Source organism: Heterodontus francisci, chromosome 22 (assembly GCF_036365525.1).
Source record: "Heterodontus francisci isolate sHetFra1 chromosome 22, sHetFra1.hap1, whole genome shotgun sequence".
Lineage (NCBI taxonomy): Eukaryota > Metazoa > Chordata > Chondrichthyes > Heterodontiformes > Heterodontidae > Heterodontus > Heterodontus francisci.
Window position 1 is genome coordinate 76,804,506 of NC_090392.1, and position 8,289 is coordinate 76,812,794.

Consider the following 8,289-nt stretch of genomic DNA (forward strand, 5'->3'; position numbering starts at 1 on the left):
TGTGCTGCAGCAACTGCAGAGTGGAGAGAGGAATAACTGCAAAGAGGTGACTGTAGCATGGAGACAGCTGCATTTACTGAGGAACTGTTGCACTTTTTCAAGGATTAAGAAGACCTGCAAGTCATTTTGGAGAGGTGGGTGTTGGAGCACCAGAGAACTGTTGGTTGTTTGGATCGTTGGGGGAGGGAGGAGGCACCGGAAGATCCAGGGGTGGGGCTGCCAAATTCTATTGGGAGCCCTTGTATTTGGTCTTGTGTTTATCTGTCATCCTGCACAAAAGGGGCTCCCTCCCCACCCCCAACTGTGTGGCTCGGGACGGCTGGAGCTGCCCGGCTGAAGAAAATCCTTATACAACAACAGAAAAGGGAGAGAACCGGGCGGCTCTAGCCGACCCGGGCGAAGAGCCCTCCCCTAACTGGAAGATTGAACTGTAGACTCTGCAGGAAGGTGCTCCAACCACCAAGTGAACTGTAACATCCTCGCAGTTGTTCTCTCTCTTCCATCACTCGGCCACCTATCCTCTCCTTGTCCTTTTCAACCCTTTCCTCCTCTACTCCCATCCCCACCTCCCCCATCATATTGTTTGTGTTAAAGAAAACTGTCGTGTGCTTTGTTTCTTGGGGGTGGGCGTAGCTCTGCGACCCCATGGCAAGCCCCTCTTCGCCGGTGGCGGGGCCTTCCCGTTCATATGCTGCTGCGGCTGCTGCAGCTGCACCTATTACCCCGTCACCGTTTGCTTTATTAACATAGAAGCATGGAGTCAAGAGCTACGTCCACCCGAACATGACTATCGAGGCATGTGTGAAAGCAATGGCTGAGGTTGTCGGCCCTTCGGCCATTGATGCAGCCTCTAAAATGTATGGGAAGGCAGTGTTATTCCTGAGGACCGAGTGGGCGGTGTCCCTGGCTCTGAGCAAGGGGCTCACCGTGGGCGGGACCTTTCTGCCAGTCGAACCCCTGGAGGCCACTGCGCAAAGGCTCATTCTTTCCAATGTCCCTCCCTTCATTCCTGGTGAGCTCCTCCTTCCCCACCTGCACCATCTGGGGGAGGTAAAGACGGGGCTCACCCCAGTCCCGCTCGGTCTTCGGGAGAACAGCCTCCGACATGTGTACTCCTTCCGCCGCCAGTTATTCATGCAGCTGGCGCGGGAGGAGGTTACAGAGGGCCACTTTAATGTCAAGTTCCAGGGGATGGCCTACCGCGTCTTCTGGACCTTGGATGGGCTGCGGTGCCATGTCTGTAAGGGGGTGGGGCATGTTCGTAAGAACTGCCCCAACCTCCCGGCTGCCAACTCCAACTCGGCAGCCCAGGGTGGCACCGCTGCACCTCCTCCCACCCCCCCTACACCTCCACCAGATACCATTCAGTCGGTACCGGAGGCTGTGGTTTTCAGGGCCTCCGGCAGGGAGGGGAGTGACCGTCCAAGTGGAAGGAAGGCGCGGAGGAGGAATAAACATCGAGAGTCGCGTCCCCTGGACACCGTAACACTACCCGAGTCTGAGCTCAGCACAAAGCCCGATCTCGGGGAGTCAACTTGCCCCAGGGCTGGGCTCAGGCCCAGGGTGAATAAGAAAAAAGAGAGTGCGGAGGCGGAGGCCTCTGATGACATGGAGGTCTCTGAGCCTCTGCGCCCTGGTGGAAAAAGAGGAGAAGGCACCCCTCCACAGAGGTAATGAGGGGCCCTGAGGCGCAGGGCCCATCTGTTGGAGGGGAGCTGTCTCCTGTCTCGGGTCCCCAGGTTTCCCCTACCGCCACCACCAAGGCTACAAAGTCCGGGCAGGAGCACCCTATTCCTCAGGATGGAGGGGAGGGGAAGGCCCCGGTACTTGAGGCCCCTCCTGAAGGAGTGTGCGGCCCTGCTTGTGGTGGGGGAGCCTGGGGACTCCGCCCATTCTGCCACTGCTACTGGGTCGGGTGCCCTGAGTGAAGGGGAGGGCGAGGCCCCAGAGGGTCGGCCCTCCCAGCCGGAGTCCACCACCAACCAGGAGACACCCGACCCGGTTATAACCGAAAATGCTGCCCCATCTGCTGGGCCTGTGGGTGCTGGTGGAGCGGGAGATGGCCTCCTCTCTCCGCCTCCAGTCTTGGCTCCGGCTGGTTTTCCGGAGTCGGGAACTTCTGTCTCCCCTGGACCACTCATTGGCCTGGGGACGGACGTGAAGGGGGCTCCAGTTTCAGAATAGAACCCAGAGAGGACTCCTCCGCCATCGATCCTGGGGGTGGGATCGTGACGGAGGCGGGACCAGCTGGCGCGGCCGGGACGTCCTCCCCACAGTGTGTAGTGGATGTGTCGGCCGCTGGCGGTGACGACCCGGAGGAGGATGGGGATTCGGTGGGGGGCACGGAGGATGATCTTGATTCCATCGCCAGTGAGGTGGTGGAGTCCCTCGTGCCTCCCACCGAATCTCCTCTCATCCCCACGGCGGAACTCCGGGATTTCCTCGCGGCTTGCAGGGGTTGCTGCAATAAAGTTCAGCTGGCCCTCGACCGCTGGTTGAATCTGGCGCTGATCATCCAGTCCGTCCGTGCCGCCCTGAAGAAAGCGGGCAAGCGCGCGGGCGTGAAACTGGTTGAGAGGCGCCGTTTTAATGTGTTCCTCAATGGGTTGCTGGGGGAGTGGAAGGCCAGGTGCACTTCCACTCCCTCCTCACAGTGAGCTGTTGGTGACGGGTTTTAAGTACCTTTGACATGAAGATAACCATAGCCAGCCTCAACATCAACGGCAGCAGGGGGTCTCACCGCAGATTTCACAATCTCTCAGTCCTTAGGGAAGGGCGATACGCAGTGAGCTTTCTGCAGGAAACCCACACCGTTCCGGGAGACGAAGCCACCTGGCTCCTGGAGTGGCAGGGTGGGGTCTACATGAGTTACCTCACCCCTATTTCTAGTGGGGTGGCTACCTTGTTGGCCCCGACTTTTCAGCCGGAGATCTTGGGGGTCAAGGAGCTAGTGCCGGGCCGCTTGCTCCACCTCGCCGTTCGCCTGGGTAGCGTGCTGCTCCACTTTGTGAACGTGTACGCGCCCAGGCCCGGCGCGTTGCAAGCGCGCTTCTTTGAAGAAGTGTCCGCTCTCTTGAGCTCCATCGATAGCTGCGAGTGCATCATCCTCGGGGGGGATTTTAACTGCACCCTCGAGGTGGGGGATTGCTCCGGTCCCCAGCGCGGCCAAGCGTCGGTGGAGAAGTTGAGGGGACTGATCAGCTCCCTTAACTTGGTGGACATCTGGCGGAATCTCCATCCTGACTCCAGCGCCTTCACGTGGAGGTCTGGAGGAGAGGGGTCGCGAATCGACTGCCTCTACATTTCGCAGGCGTACGCCTCCCGCGTCTCGGCGGCCTCCATGCGGCTGGTGCCGTGCTCAGACCACCGCTTGGTGTGGGCGGAGTTCACGCCGCTCCTCACGCGGGCGGGGTCCGCGTACTGGCACTCATCGAGCTGCTGGCCGACGACGGATCCTCCATCACGGATCCGGAGGGAATGGGCCTCCTGGTCCGTACTTATTACAGTGCGTTGTTCTCTCCAGATCCGTCCAGCGAGGATGCGCGCAGAGTTTTGTGGGAGGACCTGCCGCAGGTCAGCCCGGAGGGCGCCGAAGGATTGGAGGCTCCGCTCACGTTGGCGGAGCTGACTGGCGCCCTCCACCAGCTCTCAAGGGGCAAATCCCCAGGGCTGGATGGGTTGACCGTGGAGTTCCTCAGGGCGTTCTGGGACGTCCTGGGGGACGATTACGCGCGGGTCCTGGGGGAAAGCCTGGTGACCGGGGAGGTGCCCCTCTCGTGGCGCAGGGCGGTCATCGTCCTGCTGCCGAAGAGGGGCGATCTCCGCCTGCTTAAAAACTGGGGTCCGGTCTCCCTCCTCAGCATGGCTTATAAGATCTTTGCCCGGGCTATGTCTACCCGCCTGGGCTCCGTGCTGGCCCACATGATCCACCCCGACCAGTCCTACACTGTCCCGGGCCGGTCCATCCAGGACAACATCCACCTGGTCCGGGACCTGATCCATCTTTCCCAGAGGACTGGTCAGTCGGTCGCCTTTCTCTCCCTCGATCAGGAGAAGGCGTTCGACAGGGTGGATCACGATTACCTTTTCGGGACTCTGCACGCTTTCGGACTCGGGCCGCATTTTGTGGCCCGGGTCCGACTTTTATACGCCGCCGCAGAGTGTCTCGTCAAAGTTAACGGGTCCTTGACGGCGTCCCTTCGCTTTGGGAGAGGAGTGCGTCAGGGATGCCCCATGTCCGGCCAATTGTATACCATCTGCGTGGAGCCCTTCCTGTGCCTGCTACGCAGGAGGTTGACGGGATTGGCTCTGCGCGAGCCGGCCATGCAGGTCGTCCTCTTGGCTTACGCCGACAATGTGCTCCTCGCAATCACAGATCCTGTTGACTTGCGGAGGATGCGCGACTGCCAGCAGACCTTTTCTGCCGCGTCCTCCGCGAGGATCAATTGGGAGAAATGTTGCGGACTCCTGGTTGGTCAGTGGCGGGTGGACTCCCTGCCGGAGGAGATGACACCTTTTGCGTGGAGCACCACGCACCTCCTCTATCTGGGAGTCCACCTTAGCCCCGCTGAGGAAGCCTGGCCGGCAAACTGGCAGGAGTTGGAGGCGAAAGTCACCGCTCGGCTGGGGCGCTGGACAGGACTGCTCCGAGTGCTTTCCTACAGGGGCCGAGCGTTGGTCATAAACCAACTGGTGGCCTCCATGTTGTGGTACCGGTTGGTCACTTTGGCCCCGCCCCCTGTATTTGCCACCAAGATCCAGAGGAAACTCGTCTATTTCTTCTGGGGCAAGAGGAAACACTGGGTCTCTGCCGCGGTCCTGAGTCTCCCGATTGAGGAGGGCGGTCAGTCGCTGGTGTGCGTCCGCACCCAGGCTGCGACTCTCCGCCTTCAGACCCTGCAGAGATACCTGTACGTCGAGCGTCCTCCCAGATGGTGTGCGCTGGCGACGTATTTTTTCCGCCAGTGTCACTGCCTTCAAGACGACACGCAGCTCCTGGTGGAGTCCGTTAGCCGCGCCTCTCTGAGGGAGTTGCCTGTCTTTTACCGGGATCTATTCCGAGTCTGGAACATGGTCGCCTCCAGTCAGGGCGCTCCCCCGCCGGCGGAGGGAGCTGCTCCTCAAATTCTGGCTGCACTTCAGTCCCACGCTCCTGATCTTTGGGCACCCGGTGCGGAGGGGCTTGGGCCGGGAGGAGGATCTCCTCGTCGGTCTGCTCCTGGCCAAGGTAGCAATTCACAGGTCCAGGCTGCGGGCCGTGGGGGGTTCCGTCCTCCCGGATTGCCTGCCCCTCTTCCGCGGTTACGTTCGCGCCCGGGTGTCCCTGGAGAAGGAGCATGCGTTGTCCGCCGGTACGCTTGAGGCCTTCCGCGACCGGTGGGCACCGCAGGGACTGGGGTGCATTGTCGACGCCGAAAATGGCATTTTAATTTGAGTTTTTGTTTATTTCTGTTTTTTAATAAAGTTATATTTTTAAAATAAGTGTGTATATAAAGGGGGCCTGAGGAATAAAGGCCCCCTCGACATAAAATATATAAAAGGGGCCTGGGGTATAAAGGCCACCTTGGAAGAAGAAAAAAAGAAAAAAAAAAAAACGGGGTTAGATACAGAAAAAGAAACGGGGGTTAGATAAAAGAAAAACGGGGGGTTAGATACAGAGTAAAGCTCCCTCTACACTGTCCCCCATCAAACACTCCCAAGGCAGGTACAGTACGGGGTTAGATACAGAGTAAAGCTCCTTCTACACTATCCAATTAAAGAGTTGGGGAGGGAGCGTCTAGCAAAATCTGTTCCTCAACCAACACCTCAGGAGATTATCTGGTCATCTCATTTGCTGCCTTTGGGATCTTGCTGTGTGCAAATTAACTACACTATTTCCCTATACAATGGTGAACACATTTCTAAAGTAACTCACTGCCTGTGAAATGCGTTGGGATGTATAACGGCAAGTTTAAAATAAAATAATTCGCAGGACGTGGGCATTACTGGCAAGGCAAACGTTTACTGCCCATCCCTAATTACCCTGGAGAAGGTGGTGGCAGTGCTTCTTGAGCTGCTGGCAGTGATTTGATATAACTGAGTGACCACTTCATGGGGCAATTGGATACAAATACAGGGAAATCGGGGCAGGAAAAGACCATCTGGTCCATCAAGCCCACTCCACACTCCTGATAGCAGGAGCATCATGACTGGACATGTCATAACCTATCCCCCTGCCTATGTATTCGTCGAGGCATAAAATATAGGGAAGTTCTGATGGAGCTGTATAAAACACTAGTTAGGCCACAGCTGGAGTACTGTATACAGTTCTGGTCACCACACTGTAGGAAGGATGTGATTGAACGGGAGAGCGAGCAGAGGAGATTCACCAGGATGTTGCCTGGGCTGGAGCATTTCAGCTGTGAAGAGAAACTGAAAGGGCTAGGGTTGTTTTCCTTAGAGCAGACAAGGCTGAGGGGAGACATGATTGAGGTGTACAAAATTATGAGGGGCATTGATAGGTTAGATAGGAAGAGACCTTTTCCCCTTAGCGGAGGGGTCAATAACCAGGGGGCATAGATTTAAGGTAAGGGGCAGGAGGTTTAGAGGGGACTTGAGGAAAATATTTTCACCCAGGAGGGTGGTTGGAATCTGGAACACACTGCCTGAAGGGGTGGTAGAGGCAGGAACCATCACAGCATTTAAGAAGTATTTAGATGAGCAACTGAAACGCCATAGCATACAAGGCTACGGGCCAAGTGCTGGAAAATGGGATTAGAATGGATAGGTGGTTGATGTCCAGCACAGACATGATGAGCTGAAGGGGCTTGTTTCTGTGCTGTATGACTCTATGGTAGAGGCAAAACACCAAAGGAATAAGCAGGGGTAAATGAGGCGAGGGGGGGGGCGGTGGGGGGAAATCTTTGGAACATTCCTCTCTGACCCCCTCAGTTCAAAAACCACGCTAGATGATCAGTCACCAGATATTCTCTATAAAGACACTTACCTTCTATACGATGTGATCGATGCTCCAGTCAGAAACAGGTCCATCTCCCTCTTGAAGGCAGAGAGTCAGCAGCTGCCAGACCACCCAGTAATGTGTTTCAGAGGCTCACAACCCGCTGGGAAAAGAACCACCTCCCAACATGCAGTCTATTCCGACTTCTGTATAGTTTAAACGCCTGTTGCTGCTCCTTCCATAAGAACATAATAGGAGCAGGACTAGGCCATTTGGCCCTTCGAGCTTGCTCTGCCATTCAACAAGATCACAGCTGATCTTCTACCTTAACTCTCCACCTTCCCACACTGTCCCCATATCCCTTAGTTTCCTTAATACCCAAAATCTCGGTTTTAAATACACTCAATGACTGAGCATCCACAGCCCTCTTGGGGTTGAGAATACCAAAGGTTCACAACTCTTTGAGTGAAGAAATTTCTTGTCTCAGTCCGAGATGGCCGACCCCAGATTCTGAAACTATGGCCCCATGTTCTAGATTCCCCAGCCACGGGAAAACATCATCTTCTCCATCAATCTCGTCAAGCCCCTAAAAAATTTTATATGTTTCAATTGGATTACCTCACACTCCCCTAAAATGCAGGTAATATAGGCCTATTCTAGTCAACCTCTCCCCATGGGATAATCCCCCCATCCCTGGAACCAGTCTAGTGAACCTTTGCTGCACTCCCTCCAAGGCAAATATATCCTTCCTTAAATAAAGAGACCAAAATTGCACACAATACTCCAGGTGGGGCCTCACCAATGCCCTGTATAATTGTAGTAAGACTTCTTCACTCCTATATTCCAGTCACTTTGCAACAAAAGCTAGCACACCATTTGCCTTCCTAATTAATTGCTGTACCTCCACGTTAACTTTCTGTGTTTCAATTTCAAGGACACCCAAGTCCCTCAGAATGTAAACATTTTCCAGTCTCTCCCAATCCATCAAAGCAAAATAACCTCTCGATAAACAAACACACAACCAAGCCCTTTCGTTGTAGCACTCTCCTCTCTGAGTCAAAGGGTTGTGGGTCCAGAGACTTGGGTCCATAATCCAGGCTGACACTCCAGTGTATTACTGAGGCAGTGCTGCACTGTCAGAGGAGGTGCCGTCTTTCAGAGGAGATGTTAAAGTGAGGCCCCGTTTATCCTCTCAGGTGGATGTAAAAGATCCCAAGGCACTCTTCGAAGAAGAGCAGTGGAGTTCTCCCCAGTGTCCTGGCCAATATTTATCCATCAACCAACATCACTACAACTGATATTTGTTCATCACCACATTGCAGTTTCTGGGATCTTGCTGTGTGCAAATTGGC